Source organism: Chiloscyllium plagiosum, unplaced genomic scaffold (assembly GCF_037043375.1).
Source record: "Chiloscyllium plagiosum isolate Xiang-an unplaced genomic scaffold, Cpla_swu_hap1 HiC_scaffold_36, whole genome shotgun sequence".
Taxonomy (NCBI): domain Eukaryota; kingdom Metazoa; phylum Chordata; class Chondrichthyes; order Orectolobiformes; family Hemiscylliidae; genus Chiloscyllium; species Chiloscyllium plagiosum.
In genome coordinates, this window is record NW_028270174.1 from 20180263 (window position 1) to 20200699 (window position 20437).

General features: G+C 41.4%; 1 protein-coding gene across 1 annotated transcript in view; it reads left to right on the top strand.

Moving 5' to 3' along the window:
• Positions 1-20437, top strand: part of LOC122539420 (serine/threonine-protein kinase 32B-like) — a 357967-nt gene that overhangs the window by 177441 nt on the left and 160089 nt on the right. The window lies entirely within an intron of this gene.

Genomic DNA, 20437 nt, shown 5'->3' on the forward strand with positions numbered 1-20437 from the left:
AATTTAAATAAATGCAAAGTGTTACCTTTTGATAATATGAACAAGAGCTGGGCTTTCATACCTAATGGTAGGACTCTGGGGAGTGTTGTCAAACAGGGAGACCTAGGGGTTCAGGTACATAGTTTCTTGACAGTTGCATCACAGGTAGACACGGTAGTAAAGAAGGCATTTAGCATGTTTACCTTCATTGTTTAGACCACTGAGTATATGAGTTGGGACATTATTGTTGTGGTTGATCAGAACGGTGGTGAGGACACTTTTGTAGTTCTGTGTATAGGAAGAATATTATTAAATTGGAGAGCATTCAGAAAAGATTTACAAGGATATTACTGACACTGGAGAGTTTGAGTTATGAAGAGAGGCTGGATAGGCTGGGGTGTCTTTCATTGGCATGTTGAGGGATGACCTTATAGAGGTTTATAAAATCATGAGGAGCGCATATAAGGTGAATAGCAAAGGCCTTTTTCATAGAGTAAGCAAGTTCAAAACTAGAGGGTAAAATTTTAAGGTGAGAGGAGAAAGATTTTAAAGGGACCTGAGTGGCAACCTTTTCACAGAAAGAATAGTTCATATGTGGAAATGCCAGAGGAAATGCTGCATGCAGGTATAGTTACAACATTTAAAGGACGTTTGGACAGGTACATGAATAGAAAAGGGTTAGAGGAATTTGGGCCAAACGTGGGCAAATGGGACCAGTTTAGTTTGGGAAACTTGGTTGATTTGGAGGAGTTGGACCAAAGTGTCTGTTTCCATACTGTGTGACTCTCTGGAATAGACTTGGAGATACCAAATACATCGCTGTACCCTCAACTATGGGGTACAAGAGCAGAAACATGCTGACTGGTTTGAGGTTAACACCACTGTGATATAACCTTAGTTAAAAATCACACAACACCAGGTTATAGTCCAACAGGTTTATTTGAAAGCACTTGCTTTCAGAGCGCTGCTTCTTCATCAGTTGGTTGCGGAGTATAAGATCTTAAAGAACCACCTAATGAGGGAGCAGCGCTCCGAAAGCTAGTGCTTCCAAATAAACCTGTTGGACTATAACCTGATGTTGCGTGATTTTTAACTTTGTCCACCCCAGTCCAACACCAGCACCTCCAAATTGTGGTATAACCTGTCATTGAAGTCAATAAATTCACTTTTATCAATCACAAGGGCGCTCTGACCAAGAATACTCTGATGCATAAACAGCTGCTCAAAGTAAAGTCCAGCAGACTGCCAGGTGGAACATATGCCTTGCACAGGGAAAACTGAGGCATATAGTGAGGGATCACAGGTCCACCAACAAAGAAAATACCTCAATTGAAAACAAAGGCAAGGGAGGACAGCATCAACTTCAACAGTTGGCGAGATGGGTGGAACATGACTTAAGGGTTGAGAGAACGTTCTCCAAGGAAGCTCTGGCCGCTATAGAACACCTGCCAGTCATGGCAAAGCCAGATATCAAACTCAAAATGCAGAAAGTTAGCAAATGGGCAAACTCTAGGTGTCGATGCCATATCACCTGAACTCAAAAGTACAAGAAACCAGCGTCTGCACAAATGGCTCTATCTCTGTTGGAGGGAGGGAGTTGTGTCCCACAATGTGTGTGTAACATGAAGATTGGGGCGTTATATAAGGGAACCACAGCAGTGGCAACAGTACAAGCATTTCCCTGCTCAGTATGATGGGGAAGTATCTGCTTCATTTACTTTGTTTCCAGTCAGCCCACAGATCCCAAATGAACACATTTCTCCTGAAACCCAGTATGATTTTAAAATTGGAAGATTTATGATCAATATGATATTCTTAATCCGGCAACTGCAAGAGAAATGATATGAGCAAGGACTGCAATGTTCTGTTTTGATTCATCTCACTAAGGTATTCAACCATGTGAGCAGTGTGATCTTGTAAAGCTACTAGAGAAGACTGATTGCTCCAAAACTACTCATTGTGAGCTCCTCTTTCCTTCACAATATGATGCAGATACGATGATGCCCCAATTATAATGGGGCAACATCAGGACTCTTTGAGACTCAGCACAGAGAATAGGACTGTTGTCCTGACACCAACAGTCTTTGGCATATTCTTCTCTTTGTTGCTGTCATATGCTTCCAGGTAATTTATATAGTCTGTCTACTTACTTACCAAAACCGACAGAAAGATAGATAGGTAGGAAGGTAACTAGATCCTTGATTACCGAGGGGATGAAAGACTATCGATATGCTGGAATGTTGATTTGAGATTAAAATCAGATCAGTCACAATCTTAGTGAATGACAGAACAGGCTGGGAGGGCCATGTGATCTACTGTTGTTCATGTGTTCATAAAGCTTTTCTGTCCAGCTCACCTGAGATCTAAGAGAAAGGTGTGCTCTATACTGATGGTGTCACACTAACATTCCAAAGAACATATTCAGCAGCAAATGGACTGATGCTCTCGTGCCTGTAGAGCGTTTGGTTTGACTATCAGGGCAGGAATACGAATGTCATAGTTCAGGATATTGCCACGACACTTGACATTGTTGATTAGCTTCACATATCTAGGCTCCACAATTACCAGCAATCTGTCACTGCATTTTGAAATCAATGCACTGCAAAAACTGCAATTGTTACGTCCAAGCTGAGTAAGAGAGGGTGGAACAGAAGCAACTTGATTGAGAGAACTAAACTGTGAGCCTATCAACCCTACATCCTCAAGACACGTTTCTCCAGACATGGACAACATATGCTAGACAGGAGAAAAGGCTGAACAGTTTTCCACCTTTGCTGGCTTAGACAGTATCTCTTGGTCGAGCAAGGGCATGACCTCAGAGGTTTTGGACCATGCTAATTCAATCAGCATATGCCAATTGCTCAGCTAAAAACATCTGCATTGACTTGGCCACATTCATCAAACAGAAGACAGCAGCATTCCAAAAGGCTAGTGGGCTGGCTACTGTATCACAACCTCCTAGGTATGCATACCATCATAAAGACCTGCAAGTGAGTTATGACGAAGGCAGACACTGACACTGGGAGACAGTGAGGACTGCAGACGCTGGAGAGTCAGAGTCGAAAAGTGTAGCTCTGGAAAAGCACAGCAGGTCACACTGCGTCTGAGGAGCAGGAGAGTCAAATTTCAGGGATATCCCTTCATCAGGAATGTGGAGGATAGGGATGGGGCTGAAGGGAATGTATGTGGAATGGCGATAGGTTGACGGTAATAGTGATAGGTCGGTAGAGAAGGCGGATTGGATAGATGGGAAGGAAGATGGGCAGGTAGGACAGGGCAAGAGGGCGGTGCCATCCTGAGAAACACTAAAACACTGACACTTGGAGGTAGTTGCTGACAGCTGTGACCCCTAGAAACTGACTTAAAGGCATTCGAAGAAATGAGCAGAAATGAAAAGCATAGTTGGCCACATTGCAGGCCCAGAGAAAACAGAGACCTGTAAAATGTGCACTTTCTCAGCTCATTATCTTCCTGTGCAACAAATACAACAGCGATCCCTGCCCCCAGCCACAGTGGTGTCCTTGAATCATACACAAAATTGACCAGCATGATGCAAAACAATCATCTTACAAGATGGAAGGCAGTAGAACAGGGAATCTGTAATTTGTTTTAACTTGTAAATGTAATATAGTTCTGTACATTACTTGCATTTAATTAAATACCATAAGTAAATTATTCATTCATTTCTGAAGAAAAAGTATAGACATGTTCAAGTTATAACATTTATACTACAAAAGAACAAGTTTATTTGAGGCATTCTTCTTCTGAGAAACTAATATTTATTTTGCATCAAACAAATCAACAGGAACATAAAACTTGCCAATAACATAAGATTGGGATTGAGCTTATGATGAATTGTACTGCACACATTGGAGGTGGTCTGGCTGTGTGACATTATGCAGGAGGAAATAAGGCTTTTGAATTATTGGCTATATGGCCTCATCGCACTGCACATCAGTGAAGCACAGTTTGCACCAGCCCTTCGACATCCAGAAGTACCATCCACCTGTATGACTATCCCACAGGCCACACTTTGTGGGCTACTGCCTTAGTGGATATTGAAGCACTCTACATAGTTTTTCGCTTTTTTCTGCAGTCTTACTACAAGTAAAGTTCAAGTATAGAATTTGCTGTGGTTTTATGGCACTGTGCCAGGTGGTTATAAGTGGTTGGTAATAGCTTTTTCAAAGAAGTAATTTCACGTAACCGTTTTGTAATTCTTGATCTGCTTCCATTTTCACAATGAGCACCTACTTCAAAAGACAGTGTCATTTGCATGAAATTTCAAACATTTTCCAATACTTACTGATTTTCTGTGAGGAAATTATCGCTTGTTGTATATTCTGATTTTCTTTTAACAAAAACTGTCAGCTACAAAGTAGTCTTTCAGTGTTTCGGTTTTAAGTGTTTGGATGTCTATTATAGGCTCACTCATTTGCAGGCTTCATTTTGTACTATAATGGACAATAAGGATAGTTAAATGCAAGTGCACATCAAAGCTCTGCTTTAATACATAATAATTGCATGCAGGTACCCATTTAAATGAAATAAGGATTTAACATGCAGGGCTCCATTTTTTTCCTGCATAGTTTCAGTACATAATTGAGACAAGTAACTTTTCTCAGTAGCAAAATGAATCTCATTACAATTCATACTTCTGTTTTTGCCATAAAATCAATCCCTCATGACATATTCTGTCAAGTGATTTGACTTATTGGCTATTCATGTGTCCAACAAATCCAAATACATTATAGTATTTCCCTATGTATACTGGACCTGTTTCTGATAGTGGGAGTCCACCAGAGAATTTTACAGCTAACACTCCATTGCCCAGAATGAGGGCTGCTCAGGAGTAGTTTCAACATTTGCTATTCCATTTTTAAAATTTATTTCCCATCCTTAATTGCCCAGTGGCCAGTTAAAAGTCAACCACATTGCTATGGGTCTGGAGTCACATGTAGGCCAGTCCAGGTGAGGACAGAAATTCCCTTCCCTAAAGGATATTAATGAACCAGATGGGTTTTTTTCTGAAAATCAGCAATGGTTTCATGGTCATTAGAACTCTGAGTTACAGTTTTTTTAAATTGAATTCAAATTCGACAATTTGCCGTGGCAGGATTCAAACCGGGGTCCCAAAAACATTACTTGGGTGTCTGGATTAATAGTTCAGCAACAATACCACTAAATCATTACCTCACCCTATTATTACAGTGAAGGAGGAAATAAAACTCAGGATGGAACTAAGGAAATTCAGACGTAATCTATGGGGAATGTACCTCATCAAATGTTACCTATCTTAGGGTGTAGATTTGCTCGCTGAGCTATAAGTTTGGTATCCAGACGTTTCGTTACCTGGCTAGGTAACATCAACAGTGGCGACCTCCAAGTGAAGCAAAGCTGTTGTCTTCTGCTTTCTATTTACCCATCTTCACACAATATCCAGATAATCCACATTCTCTCAGGACCTTGGTGAGTAGCTGACACACTACTATAATGTAACCAGTGATTTATAAAGTTTCAAAATTTCCATGTTTTTCTTTTTTATTCCTCTTTTTAGAAACCCAAAGATCCCCAATGCGGCCTTTTAAAAACAAAAACATTTTCTTTGAATTGTAAAAAATCTGTAATAAAATAGCACAAAGCAATATCAAAATGAGACAGAGGTTAAGAAATATCAGTGAAATAGCTTTCAAAATACAGGGCTGATACATTTCTTCTGTAGTATTAAGTTGTCACCTTTTTGACCGCTGTTGAGGCAATATATAACCTGTAACTGGACAAAGGTACACAAGAGTTGAGTCAGTGAACTTGAGGAACCGAATATACCTTGGCAGATCTCAGTTGAACTGGGAAGGGTACCATGAACTTAGTGATCTATACAATTGCAAGAAGCCTAATCACTGCAAATAGCCAGGGGGAATAGGTTATATAGTTGTACTAACTGAGCTGCTGTAATTATAGGTCATAGTTCTGCTTGAATACTTGTGGGGAGGTGGCTAGATTAGCAGGTCGGAGACTAAGAATTCTGCAGCGAGTAACTCACCCGTCTCCTGAATGCCTATTCATCATCTACAAGGCAAAAGGCAGGAATGTGTTAGAATTCTTTAACCTTGCCTGGATGGGGGAAGCTCCAATAACACTCAAGAAGCTCAGCACCATCAGGGATGACACAGACTATATGATTGGTGCCCAATTCACTCCCTTCGTCACCAATACATAGTAACAGCAGTATATAGTTAACAGTGACAGCAGCCATCTGCAAGATGCACTGCAGCGACTCATCCAAGCTCCTTAGACAGCACCTTCCAAACCCCAAGCCTCTACCATAAGAAGGTAGATTAGATTAGATTAGATTAGATTAGATTAGATTACAGTGTGGAAACAGGCCCTTCGGCCCAACAAGTCCACACCGACCCGCCGAAGCGAAACCCATACCCCTACATTTACCCCTTACCTAACACTACGGGCAATTTAGCATGGCCAATTCACCTGACCCTGCACATCTTTGGACTGTGGGAGGAAACCGGAGCACCCGGAGGAAACCCATGCAGACACGGGGAGAACGTGCAAACTCCACACAGTCAGTCGCCTGAGGCGGGAATTGAACCCGGGTCTCAGGCGCTGTGAGGCAGCAGTGCTAACCACTGTGCCACCATGCTGCCCATAACCACTGTGCCACCATGCCGCCCATAACCACTGTGCCACCATGCCGCCCATAACCACTGTGCCACCATGCTGCCCATAACCACTGTGCCACCATGCCGCCCATTACCACTGTGCCACCATGCCGCCCATGATATAGGGGAATCCACCACATTCAAGTTCCTGTCCAAGTCACTTGTCATCCTGACTTGGAACTATGTTACTGATCCTTCACTCTCGCTGGGTTAATATCTTGGAACTCTGCCCCTGCCAGCATTGTGATGTATTGGCTCCATAAGGACTACAGTGGTTCAAAAGGAAGCTCATCACTGCCACCTTCAGGGCATTCAGGAATGAGCCTTAAATGCTAGCCCAGCAGACAATAGGCTCGTGAAGGATTATGTGTTCAAAAAGTGCTAACAGTGGCCAAACAACAGACCTGTTCAATTTATTGAGGAGGTTCTGGAGCCCTGAAATGTTATGTTGTTCTCAGATTCCTATTGTAACTCCAATGAGAGATTGGTAGAATCCCCCGGAAAATGATCCAACTGACCTGGTAATCAGCCTCTTAGCCATTTCCTTGGGGCTTTCCAGTCACTAGCTGGAATGTCAGAGTGACTGTGGTAGAACCTGCCAATAGAATTTCAGCCTACCCAGGTAATTCTGGGAATATAGCAATAAGGAAAGGTTTCCATTTTGTGACAGTAAGAACAGTCTCCTCAGAACCAATGTGCAGTCGCATGGCTCGATAACGGGCACAGGCCCATTCCTGAAGAAGGGCCTGTGCCCGAAACGTCGAATCTCCTGTTCCCTGGATGCTGCCTGACCTGCTGTGCTGTTCCAGCAATAAAGTTTCAACTTTGATCTCCAGCATCTGCAGACCTCACTTTCTCCTCGATAATTTCACCATTCTCCATGTAGCATGGCTATAAGAACAGTCAAAGCACAGAGGTGCAGCTGAATGCATTGAATACCTTAGCTGTCATCAATGTAGCTTGGAAACTGCTGACACTATCTCCCACATCTTGGCATGTATGAAATTCACTTGGGACACAAGGTATATGGGAAAGTAGCTTCCATCATCTCACATGAATATATATTTTGCTACCGAGTCATAGAGTCATACACCACAGAAACAGATCCCTCGGTCCAACCAGTCCATGCCAAACATATTCCTAAACTAACTAGTCCCACCTGCCTGCTCAAGGCCCACATCCCTCCAAATCTTTCCTATTCATATGCTTATCCAAATGTCTTTTAAGCTTTGCGATTATACCCACATCCACCACTTCCTCAGGAAGTTCATTCCACACACGAAACAGCCTCTGTGTAAAACATTTGCCCCTCATGTCTTTTTTGAAATCTTTCTCCTCTCACCTTAAAAATGTGCCCCCGTAGTCTTGAAATTGCCCATCCTAGGGAAAAGATAACTACCATTAACTCTATCTATACCCCTCATGAATTTATAAACTTCTATCAGGTCACCTCTTAACCTCGTACTCTTCAGTGAAAAAAGTCACAACCTATCCAGTCTTTCTTTATAATTCAAACCATCCATACCCAGCAACATCCTGGTAAATCTCTTCTGTTCCCTCTCCAGCTTAATAATATTCTTCCTAAAACTGGGTGACTAGACTCCCAGTACTCCAGAAGAGGCCTTACCAATGTCCTATACAACCTCAACATGATTTCCCAACTCCTAAACCCAAAGGACTCAGCAATGAAGACAATAGCACCTTAATTAGTTATTAAGGTGTGTAGCCTTCAGTTTATACAGGAATACACCCAATGTGAGATCAAATGCCTAAAGGTTACAGAAAGCATGGCTAAATGTGCTGACTTGAAAGATCATACAGCAACTTATCAGGTTGAAGGCGAAAAAGGATATTTGCAGAGCTAAGGAGAAAGAGACAAGGAGTTAATTAATTGGATAGCTCTGACCAAGAACAAACATGGCATGATGGCCCAAATGCTCTCTTTCTGTGCTATCCAGGTTACAAATGCTGATATTAAATGTTACTGATTTCAGAGCAATGAGAAATAGAATCAAATACCAAAACCTTATCCTATAGCTGATAGTTAGAGTTAATTCCAAAGTGCCTGAGCAAAACATGACTCAGATTTATTAATGATAATTCATTTAAATTGCATCAGGATCTTTACAAAGTGAAGGTTACAGTTTTCTGATTCAGACTTAACCAGATTACTGTACAGTATCTAATTTTCATTTCTATTAAACAAATGCTGTCAGAGATTTGTTAAGATGTTTGATTTTGATATCTCAATATCAGTGTACAGCAGCTGGAAAAATATTCATCTTTAATCGTGGGTGGCACAGTGGTTAGCACTGCTGCCTCGCAGCGCCAGAGACCCGGGTTCAATTCCCGACTCAGGCGACTGACTGTGTGGAGTTTGCACGTTCTCCCCGTGTCTGCGTGGGTTTCCTCCGGGGGCTCCGGTTTCCTCCCACAGTCCAAAGATGTGCAAGTCAGGTGAATTGGCCATGCTAAATTGCCCGTAGTGTTAGGTAAAGGGGTAAATGTAGGGGTATGGGTGGGTTACGCTTCGGCGGGTCGGTGTGGACTTGTTGGGCCGAAGGGCCTGTTTCCACACTGTAAGTAATCTAATCTCTGAGAACCTTTTTATTCTAACTAAATATGTAAGATTGCAGTGAGTTGTGAACTGTTGCTATCTGAGTTAGTTGTCGGTGGTGTCTCATAGTAATTTATTACATAGAGCTGCTTTTCAAAGTGGCTTTGTGCTTTTTAAGTTTTATCTTCCAGCTAGTAGATCCTTCTTTGACCCAATAGGAGAAATAATACAATGGCCACGTTCATGATCATTTCAGTCTCTCGCCTATTCTATGTCCTCCTCCATTTTTAACACTACTGCAACTGAAGGAAACTTTGGAAAACTTTTACTGCTTTGTTAAAAAAATCACACAACACCAGGTTATAGTCCAACAGGTTTATTTGGAAGCACTAGTTTTCGGAGCGCTGCTCCTTCATCAGGTGGTTGTGGAGTATAAGATCGTAAGACACAGAATTTATAGCAAAAGTTTACAGTGTGATTATATATTGAAAAAGACCTGGATTGTTAGTTAAGTCTCCCATCTTTTAGAATGACCATGTTGGTTTCAGTTCTTTCATTTGTAAATCGCAGAATTTTTTTAAAATTACCTTCTCAAGTGAACTTAAACAATTGGTGTCACGTCGGCCCAGATAATGCATTTAAGGTGTGAGGTGCCCTGTGTGAGGCTGTGTGTGCTACAATGTTCAGACTGATTCTTCAATACTTTCTGTTGTCTGAATTTAGGTCTCATTGTATTTTTATGACCATTGTCATATTTGATTAAACTTATCCAATCACAGATCCTCGTATAGTGCTCTATTGTTTTAGTTTGTGAGTCAAGTGACTGACTCAGAGAGAAAATTCTAGATAAAGACTAGATATGCTGCCCTTAGTTATGATAACATGTACATTAAAAGTTCTGTAAAGTTCTAAAACATTTTAAGTTATGGAAATATGCCATTTGTATTTAGGACTTTGCATTAATTTGAGATAAATAAGACATACAGCAACACAATCTAAGAATATCATTCATCACCCAATTATTATCTTTTGCTCTTGATTGAGGAGAAAAATTACACCTTTGTGGGTTTTTTTTTAATAGATGGGTTCTAAAGGAAACAATTGTAGGGTCATACCCTGCATTAACACGACTGGAGATACAGTGGATGGCTAGTTGCTCTAGATACATTTGGTTTTTGGTCAAATGTTTTTGGTCAAACCAACAGCACTTAGTTGGGACGTTAAAGGCTGACAACAAATACTGTAAGATTATATTTGACCCATCCCAATGTGAAGTGCAAAGTAATAGCTTTTTTAAAAATAAATGTATCTTGCATTTTAACCTGTTAAATGCAACATAAGTTTGCATGCAGTCGTTCCAATTGACATTCTGTACTGTAAAGAACTATATCAAACAGAAATAATCCTCTTTGCTTTAATTATCAGGGCCAGGAATTCATCCAACTTAAATTTAGGTGAGAACTGAGAAAGAATTCAGAGTTTAATTTCTGACCATTGAACTCCCTGCAACAGCTTGTGGAAAGTCTACTTTGATGTAAGAAAGTCAAAGCAACAATTAACGTTGCTCCAAGTAAAGGCAAAATGCTGTCAGTGCTGGAGATCTTAAATAAAAACAGAAACTCAGCAGGTATGGCAGGTATGGAGAGGGAAACAGCATTATCAGAAAAGTCAGATTTTTTGGAACACAGCCAGGTTAAGCGCTGCCTGAGAGCGAGGTGGAAGAAAACTAAATCACAGTGATTTTAAAAGGAAAAGTCTTGGAAAAGCATCCAGAGAGAGAACAAAAAATTGTACAGTTACTGGAAAGTGAGTGGGAGTGGAACTAGCTGAGTTGTTCCTGCAGAGAACTGTCACGAATGGTCAGTTTCTATGCTTGTAATTATTTTATAATTCCATGAGCTGTGTTTGAAGCACTGTCTTATTTATCTGGCCATGTTGCTATCAGAGTCAGGATCTCTCCCTACATAAAGTAACTGCAGTAAAAAGGTTAGTGATAGAAAATCAGCTGTGTAGTATCCAGGTCAACTTTACAGCCTGCTGATTTGAACAGAAGGGTCTTTCAATTTTGCTCTTAATTAACTGAGATTGCTAAAAAAAAACGCCTGGGGTAAAGTAAAGAGGAAGAAGAGAATAAAAAAAATGCAAAGGTCACTTATGCTGATAACAAAAGATTCTCTTTGGCAAATAACAATATAAGGTGTATTTGATGAGCTTGTATAGTGCTAAGCATTATCAATGGGCAAAAGTTCCATTTTGGTTTCAAAAGTTTAAGTCGTCTTTTGTTATTTTTATTTAAAACTTGCGACATGATAAATTGAAAGAAGCTGAGTTCCTTGCAAAGTCATTCATCTGATACATTCAAAAACTAAGATGGTGAAAGAACGGATGAGGGTTTAATTTGTAAATTAATAGGCTAGTGTTTCATCAGGGATCAAAGCGTGTGGAGGTGAAAGGCAGTTCCCCGCCAATCCCCACAGTGTCACAAAAATTCAATCCAAGAAAGATTCCCCTCTCCAGTGTGAACAGAATGGACAGGGTCAGTTAGGAGTTTTCCCATCATGGTTTGGTTCTGTCGTGTACCTGCTGTTAATAGCCTTATTAATGAACCTATCAGCAAGAAGGGTCAGTCCTGAAGCCTCAATTATTTGCTATTTGTATTAAGGGTCGGGAAGGGTCTGTGTAATATATCCAAATTTGCTGCTGATACCAAAATAAGTGAGAGGGCAAGTAAGGAGTCAGAAGGGATATATGGATTGTTTGACAGCAAACTTGACAATGGAATTTAATGTAGAAAAGTATTTGGACTTGCAATTCGGTAGGAAAAATCAGAAGGTAGACCATTACTTCAGTGGAGAGGAAATCCAAAACTCTGCTGTGGCATGAAACAGAAAGCATTTAGCATACAGAATGCAGTAAGTAATTAAGAAGGAGAATGGACTTCTGACCTTCATTGTTAGGCGACTGGAGTTGACAAATAGGGAGATATCTTTACAACTGGACAAGGTGTTGGTGAGTCACAGAGTGTGCCGCTGGAAAAGCACAGCAGGTCAGGAGGCATCTGAGAAGCAGGAGAGTTGACATTTCATAATGAAGGGATTATGCCCCAAACGTCGACTCTCCTGCTCCTCAGATGCTGCTTGACCTGCTGTGATTTTTCCAGTGCCACACTTTGTGACTCTGACTCCCAAGCATCTGCAGTTCTCACTTTCTCTCAAGGTATTGGTGAGGCCATACTTGGGGTACTGCATACAGTTTTGGTCTTCTTATTTAAGGAAGGTTATTGAACGTAGTTCAGAACAGATTCATTAAGCTGATTCCTGGGATGAAGGAGTTAAGAATGGCAAAATAGGTTAGGCCTTTATTCATTGGAGTTTAGAAGAATGAGGGGTGATCTTGTTGAAATGTGCAAGATTCTGAGGGTGTGTGAAGGGTAAATGTTTAGAAGATATTTCCACTGGTGTCAGAATCTCAATATAGAAAATACAGTTACAAAATATAGAGGTACTTATTTAAAACTGAGATACAATGGAATTTGTTTTCTCAGAGTAGTGAATATCTGGAATTCACTATCCTAGATAATTGTGCAGACAAAGTCATTGAAAGTATTTAAAAATGAAGTTGGGTAGATTTTTTAAACATTGAGGAGTTGAGGGCTACGAGGAGCTGACATGAAAGAGGGATTGAGCTTTGATGCAGATCAGTCATGATGTGGGTGGCACGGTGGTACAGTGGTTAGCACTGCTGCCTCACAGCGCCAGAGACCCGGGTTCACTTCCCGTCTCAGGCGACTGACTGTGTGGAGTTTGCACATTCTCCCCGTGTTTGCGTGGGTTTCTTCCGGGTGCTCCAGTTTTCTCCCACAGTCCAAAGATGTGCAGGTCAGATGAATTGGCCATGCTAAATTGCCCGTAGTGTTAGGTAAAAGGGGTATGGGTGGGTTGCGCTTCGGCGGGGCAGTGTGGACTTGTTGGGCCAAAAGGCCTGTTTCCACACTGTAAATAATCTAATCTCGTAGAATGGTGGGGTAGGCTTGAGGGCTGAATGGCCTACTGCTGCTGCTATTTCTTATGTTCAAACATCTTACACATTAAGACAAATACAGAAGATAATGTTACACCACCCAATAAATGAGGTAGTGACAATGGAAAAGAAGCCCTAAAAACCAAAACCAAAATCAAAAAGTAGTCCCCAATAAATCTCAAGAGGAATCTTTTGGAGGGGGTGCTATTTGATTTGTGTCCTGGTTTCCAAGGGTTGGATTTTACAGAGTGCTGCATTTCTTCTGCCCACAAGCCCCTATTCCCAATAAAAACTTTGTCAGAAGCTCACCCAAGAGAAAGCTGTGAGAATTGCACTCCCATCTGGATAGAAAATCTAGCCTTGGAGAGTTGCCAGGCTATCCGATTGCCTCTGTGGTCCCAGTAGCATCAGGATTGAGTGGTAGGTACTGCTGGTAGCCCAGCCCATTCCTGAACAGGAGGATGTTGTACAATGTGGACCTTGGTCTGGGGTCAAATAAAATCCCGTACTGTGCTGAAAGAGGACATTCAGTGCATCAAATCTGCACCAACCCTCCAAAGCGCTTCACACCCAGAGCTAGCCCACAATGTTATCCCTATAACCCTGCATTTCCCATGGCTAATCCACCCAGCCTGCACAGCCCTGGACACCATGAGACAATTGAGAATCACAGAATCCCAAAATATGGAAACGCCTGACCCATTTCCCTACCTTATCACTCTACCTTTACCCCTAACTGATGCAACTAACCTACACATCCTGGAACACTATGGGCAACTTAGCATAGCCAATCTACCTAACCTGCACATTTTTCGATTGTGGGAGGAAACCAGAGCACCCAGAGGAAACCCACGAGGACACTGGGAGAATGTGCAAACTCCACACAGACAGTCGTCCAAGGCTGAAATCCAATCTGGGTCCCTGGCACTGTGAGGTAGCAGTGCTAACCACTGAGCCACCATGTCACTTGTTGAGCATGGCTAATCTATCTAACCTGCACACCTCTGGACTGTGAGCAGTCTTGGTGGGGGTGGGGGGAGGGTAATTGGATGGTGATGGGTTCACAAGGTTAGGCCAGGAGGAACACAGTGAAGGAATAGTATCTTGGAGAAGACGCCCCTTAGCAAGTGAAGGGCACCTGTCTTGAATACTGTCGAGAGTATGTTGCTGGGAAACCACAATAGGTCGAGGTAGCATCCGAGGAGCAGGCTGTGCTTTCCCAGCACCACACTCTCGACTCTGATCTCCAGCATCTGCAGTCCTCACTTCCTCTCTGAATACCGTACACTACTCACTTCCTCCCTGCCTTTACAAAAATCTGTTCAAAAGCAAGCTGTCCATCTCTCCCTGAATGCCTATGGTAGATGTTTTATGGCATTGGTACAGTAACACAGGGGTCAAATGGCTTAGTACAAGCTTAATTTCTTGTTAGTTATTCATTTAAAATGGCTAGTTTTAGGTTGCTGGTTTGAGCATCTGTGTGAGGCCCAGATTTAGGGTGGATACGAAGGTGGCATCTTTCCACACCTCATATTTAATGATTTAATGATTTAATGACCCCTCCCCCCTCCCACCCCACTCCCGCACCTCTGTCAAAATCAGACCTAATGGTGTGCTGTGAAATCCAACCCATATTTACTTTTGTGGTTTGGCACTGTGCTCTGACACTGATGTGAGTTTACAATATCACAGAACTTATCCTGAAAATACCTCTTGATACTTTTCTCTACAGAAGTGTTGAATTATCATGAAGGTGAATTATGAATTGTAATTTACCACAAAGGCAAGGTGTTGGGGAATTTCAGCTGTGATACTATTGGCAAGAAGCGACTGGAAGAATTTACAGATAGTGAGAAGAGATGAAGTACTAGAGATCTAGACGACATTAGATTAGTGGTACAAACAGAAAATTCTGGAAGTGCTCAGCAGGTTTTGCAATATCTGCAGAAACATGAGTTATTCTATCAGGTCTGTGCTACCTTTCATCAAAAAGTTAGAAACTGGAAAAGTTAGAAGGAGTTGGAAAGAGATAGGTGGGACAAAGCCAAAGACAGAGCTAGCGGAAAGACAACCAAAATCCCAGTGGAAAGAAAAGTTTCTTATGAGTCGGAGTTCCAGCAGAGAAGTGGAAGTGAATCAAAAATCATGAAAAATAAATAAAAAGTATACTGATGGTCACATTGTAGAGTCATAGAGTCATTCAGCATACAAACAGACCCTTCGGTCCAACCATAATCTTAAACTAAACTAGTCCCACCTGCCGGCACTTGGCCCATATCCCTCCAAACATTTCCTATTCATGTACTTATCCAAATGTATTTTTAACCTTGTAACTGTAGCAGCAGCCATCACTTCCTGTTCATTCCACACACTAACCACCTTCTGTGTGAAAAAAAATCCCCCATGTCTTTTTAAATTTTTTTCCTGTCACCTTCAAAGTATAACCCCTAGTCTTGAAATGCCCACCCTAGGGAAAAGACACCTGCCATCACCTTATCCCTGCCTCTCATCATTTTATAAACCTCTATAAGGTCACCCTTCAGCCTCCTACGCTCCAGTGAAAGAAGTCCCAGCCTATCCAGCCTCTCCTTATAACCCAAACCTTCCATTCCCAGCAACATCTTGGTAAATCTTTTCTGAGCCCTCTCCAGCTTAATAACATCCTCCCTATAACAGGGCAACCAGAACTGGACACAATACTCACCAACGTTCTGTATAACCTCAACCCGACTCCTACACTCAGAGGCCTGAGTAATGAAGGCAAGCATGTTAAACACTTTCTTAACCACCCTGTCTACATGTGATGCAAACTTCAAGGAATTATGTATTTGAACTCCTAGGTCTGTCTGTTCAACAACTCTACCTAAGGCCCTATTTTCAATTGTACCAAAATGCTCGACCTCGCATTTATCCAAATTATACTCCATCTGCCACTCTCTAGCCAATTGACCCACTTGATCAATATCTCTTTGTATCTTAAATAATATTCTTCACTGTCCACTATATCACCAATTTTGATGTCATCTCCAAACTTACTAACTACGTCTTCTATATTCTTATCTAAATCATTTATATAAATGACAAATAAAAGTGGGCCCAGCACTAATCCCTATGAAACCCCACTGGTAACAGCCCCCAGTCTGAAAAGCAACACTCTGCCATCACTCTCTATCTCCTGTCATTAAGGCAATTTTGTATCCAATTGGCAAGCTCACCATGAATCCTATGTGATCTAACTTTGCTAACTGTCTACAATATGGAACCTTGTTTATATGAAACTTTACTGAAGTCCAAATAAATCTTCGAGGGGAAAGTGAGGACTGCAGATGCTGGAGATCAGAGCTGAAAATGTGTTGCTGGAAAAGCGCAGCAGGTCAGGCAGCATCCAAGGAGCAGGAGAAGAAGGGCTCATGCCCGAAACATCGATTCTCCTGCTCCTTGGATGCTGCCTGACCTGCTGCGCTTTTCCAGCAACACATTTTCAGCTCTGAAGTCCAAATAAACCAAAGCTATTGATTGAATTGTCTGCTCACTCTGTTCTTGAATTACGCTTGGCCATTTAAAATGTGAAGGCTTCAAATTTAAAATTCACAGACCAATATCGGTATTCTATAAGGGTAGCATTAACTGAAGCATGCTTGTGAGGGACTCTGATATATCCTGAGGATGTGAAGGTATTAATGCATTTCCTTTTTCTTTTTGTATCTGTAATAACTGAAGAAACCAAACTCAAAAGGAACATTGTTTATTGTTGAACACCAAAACGCTATACATGAGCTAGTCCCAGCCCAGGGCAGACAGTCCTGCAGATCCATCCCTGCATCTGCTTTTTCTTTTATTTTTCTATATCCGTGCAATTCTTTTCCCCAACACCAAAACTATATGTTCTAAAAGTATTAACCACCACCAGTAATTTTCCCATATAACCAAGGGGTCTGCTTTACTTTTTAACCAACCTGTTCAGGGATATTGTAAAGTACCTCTGGAGCAGGTGGGACTTGAACTTGGGTCACTTGGTTCAGAGTTAGGGATATTACCACTGCACCACATGAACTCACTGAGAAGGTGATTCTTTTTCTCATGACTTAGAGATGCCGGTATTGGACTGGGGTGTACAAAGTTAAAAATCAAACAACGCCAGGTTATAGTCCAACAGTTTTAATTGGAAGCACACTAGCTTTCGAAGTGTTGCTCTCCACCTCGAAGTGCTATCACACACACAGCTGAGTGACTTTCCCACCATCAAAATCACCATGACTGTGTTTTGTAAATGACTAACCCGACTGGTAATCAGCCCTGCAGCCGATTAAATATAACCATGCAAAGCCTGCTATGGGCAGTGCAACTATCAAAAGTGAGGGTGAGGTCGGGAGAGAGTGAAGAATGAAATCAAAGTCAGTTGGAGGGAAAAATAAAGCACTGTGTTCTTGCCGTGCCTATCCCTCTCTAAAGGCATCGGGGTCTGCCTTATTAGGTTTTTAAGCCTATTTTCTAACCTACCTCTTCAGAGACGCTATTGGAAGCCGATGGAAAAGGTGGGATGCAAACTCGGGTCCCCTGGATTAGGGGTAGGAGCACTACCACTACCCCCCCAAGAGCTGTCATGGGCCTGCTTTATTTTTGTCTTTCTAATACTCCAAAGTCCAACACACAACTGAGCAACCTTCCCGTCTGAGTCTGCTTTTGCTTTCTTTAACCTATTTTCGAATCAACCTGTTCAGAGATGTTATTACACACCTCTGGAGCTGGTGGGACCTGAACCCGGGCCTCCTAGCTCAGAAGTAGGGATACAGCCACTGCACTACAAGAGTCCTAAAATTCTCGGTCTGCTGTGGTAGTATTTCAGCCGCTGACCGCAACACATTGCCTTGGTAATAAAGACCAGGCTAATGACTCTACCACTCCACCACTGCTCTCCTGTAGAACCCAGGCCTCCCGCTTGGCAGCTGAGAATTCTACCACTGAAGCACCAATGCAGCCATCACTAAAGGTCTCAGGTGATCAGTTCCAGATGGACAGGCCATTGTCTGTTACCATGGAAACTCATGCTCAATAAGCTCCACTAGGAGATTAACCAGCAATTTCGCCATGGGCCTTGTAGGGGTTATCACTGTAACATATATGTGTTTACTGATAATGTTACTAACAGCTTAGATTGTAATGAAAGGATTAGATTAACTATTGGATAGCTAAATAATCGAAAAATCAACAGGCATAATTGTTTTTGCTTACTTAGTGCACCGTGAGGTCCTTTTCAATTTATTAAATTTATTATATTAACGTACAAGCATAATGTATATATTCCCAGAAACATTACTAAAGCATGCGAAATATTTGTGAAAATAAATCCATTTTCTGCTTACTTGTTCTTATTTGGAACTTTGGGTTAATTAAGATTAATGTGAAAGAATGAAAAATGTTCCTGTCAGCAGGAAGCATTCCCATTTCAGGAGTAGCACAACCGATTTCAAAATAAAACAGCACCTGCAAGATTGGTACAACTCTGTGCATTATTGTAACCACAGTACAGAGCTTTACACAGTGACCGTTTTTCATATTTGTTCAATGATAGCAGTCTCGCCCCTTAATTAAAGATTTGTGGGTTCAAGTCTCTCTTGGTTATCCAAGCTGGCTTTAGTGCTGTACTGAGGGAAGGCTACAGTATTGAGGATTACGTTTTGCAGATGAGATGCTAAACTGATGCCTTATCTGCCTTTTCGTTTAAAAAACATTAACAAGGAGGTTCAGTTTCTACCCTGATATTTTTACAATCTATGTCAAGTCGAATGTGCCAAAATGTTGCTATCTGAAAGATTGAGACAGCGAGATTTTGTGTTTCAAACATTTAGTGTAACAAATTACAAAAGACAAACCCAAGGAAACACTTTTTAAATAGGCAATAAATGCTTTAAACCGTGGAGTTACAATTTTGAGTGACTGTCTTCACTTTCCTCAGTTTTCAGAAAGATTCTTAAATCAGCTGTAAAATCTGTTCTGATGATTATCCTTCTTCATGATCGGGCAAGAACAAATCTTCCTGAATCCTTAGAAGACCATAAGATGCATCACTGACTAGAGTTAGTCTCCCTCCTGCAACTAGCTTTGGTAGCTCTCAAAGAGAAGCAGTCTTTTCTCTCTGCTGATCACACAAATCTGCGGTCTCTCGTGACCAATCAAAAATGTATTTCCTTCGGAGTGGAATTTGTTACACTCGACATTTAAAACACAATCTTGCTGTCTCATTCTTTCAAGTAGCACCAGAAAGTTTGCATCTTTTTTAAAAGCAGTTTGGGCTCTATGTAGGTTGTAACAATATCAGGTTAGAAACTAAATCTCCTTGTTTCTGATTTTTTTTAAAGGAAAGAGCAGGCGAGGCATCACTTTAGCATCTCACCTGCAAAACATCTTCAATACTGTAGTCCTCCCTCAACATAGTGCTAATGTCAGCTTGGACAACCAAGTGAGACTTGAACCCATAAACCTTCAATTAAGGAGTGAGACTGCTATCACTGAACAAATGTGAAAAATGGTCACTGTGTAGGGAAGCCTGCAATTTGATTTCAAGAATAGTTTTCTCTGTCCGTGATAAAACCCACAAACCTTGCATACATGAAGAAATGCTAATGAGCTATTCTTGATTCCCAGTCCTCACCTCAGAAGGAAATGGACAGTTTAGGGGTTTTATGAGGTACTGTTAGTGTCCCTGCCTCTGAGCCAGGAGGCCTATGTTTAAGACCCACCTGCTTCAGGTTGTGTCTGGACAGGTTGAGTCGAAAAATATCTACAACTGTTTATACTTAAGAGCCTCACTGGGACTGGGAGCCTCAGAGTCTATCAATGGGCAACTCAAAAAGCCACCCTTGTCTAAAAGGGTAAAGAGCTTCATCATCTACACAATAAAGCAAACTATGCCTTCCTTTAATCTCTAGCAATAAAAAAAGCCAGACCTATTATCAGGCAGATTGAAGTTACCTGCAATTTAAAGAAACAGTCCCAAAGCATAGTCACCATTACAAAGCTCAATATTATTGCCCAGATAGTGACTGTGCAAATCTGTATTGTGTATTCTGAGCATAAACAGTTTATTTGATTGATCTAATGTATCAATTGAATATTCAATTTTTTTAACTTCTAAGAATTTTCTTCTGAGTAGCTTTGTTTGAAATGAATTTGAAAAGTAAAAGGCTTTACAGCAATAAAGGTC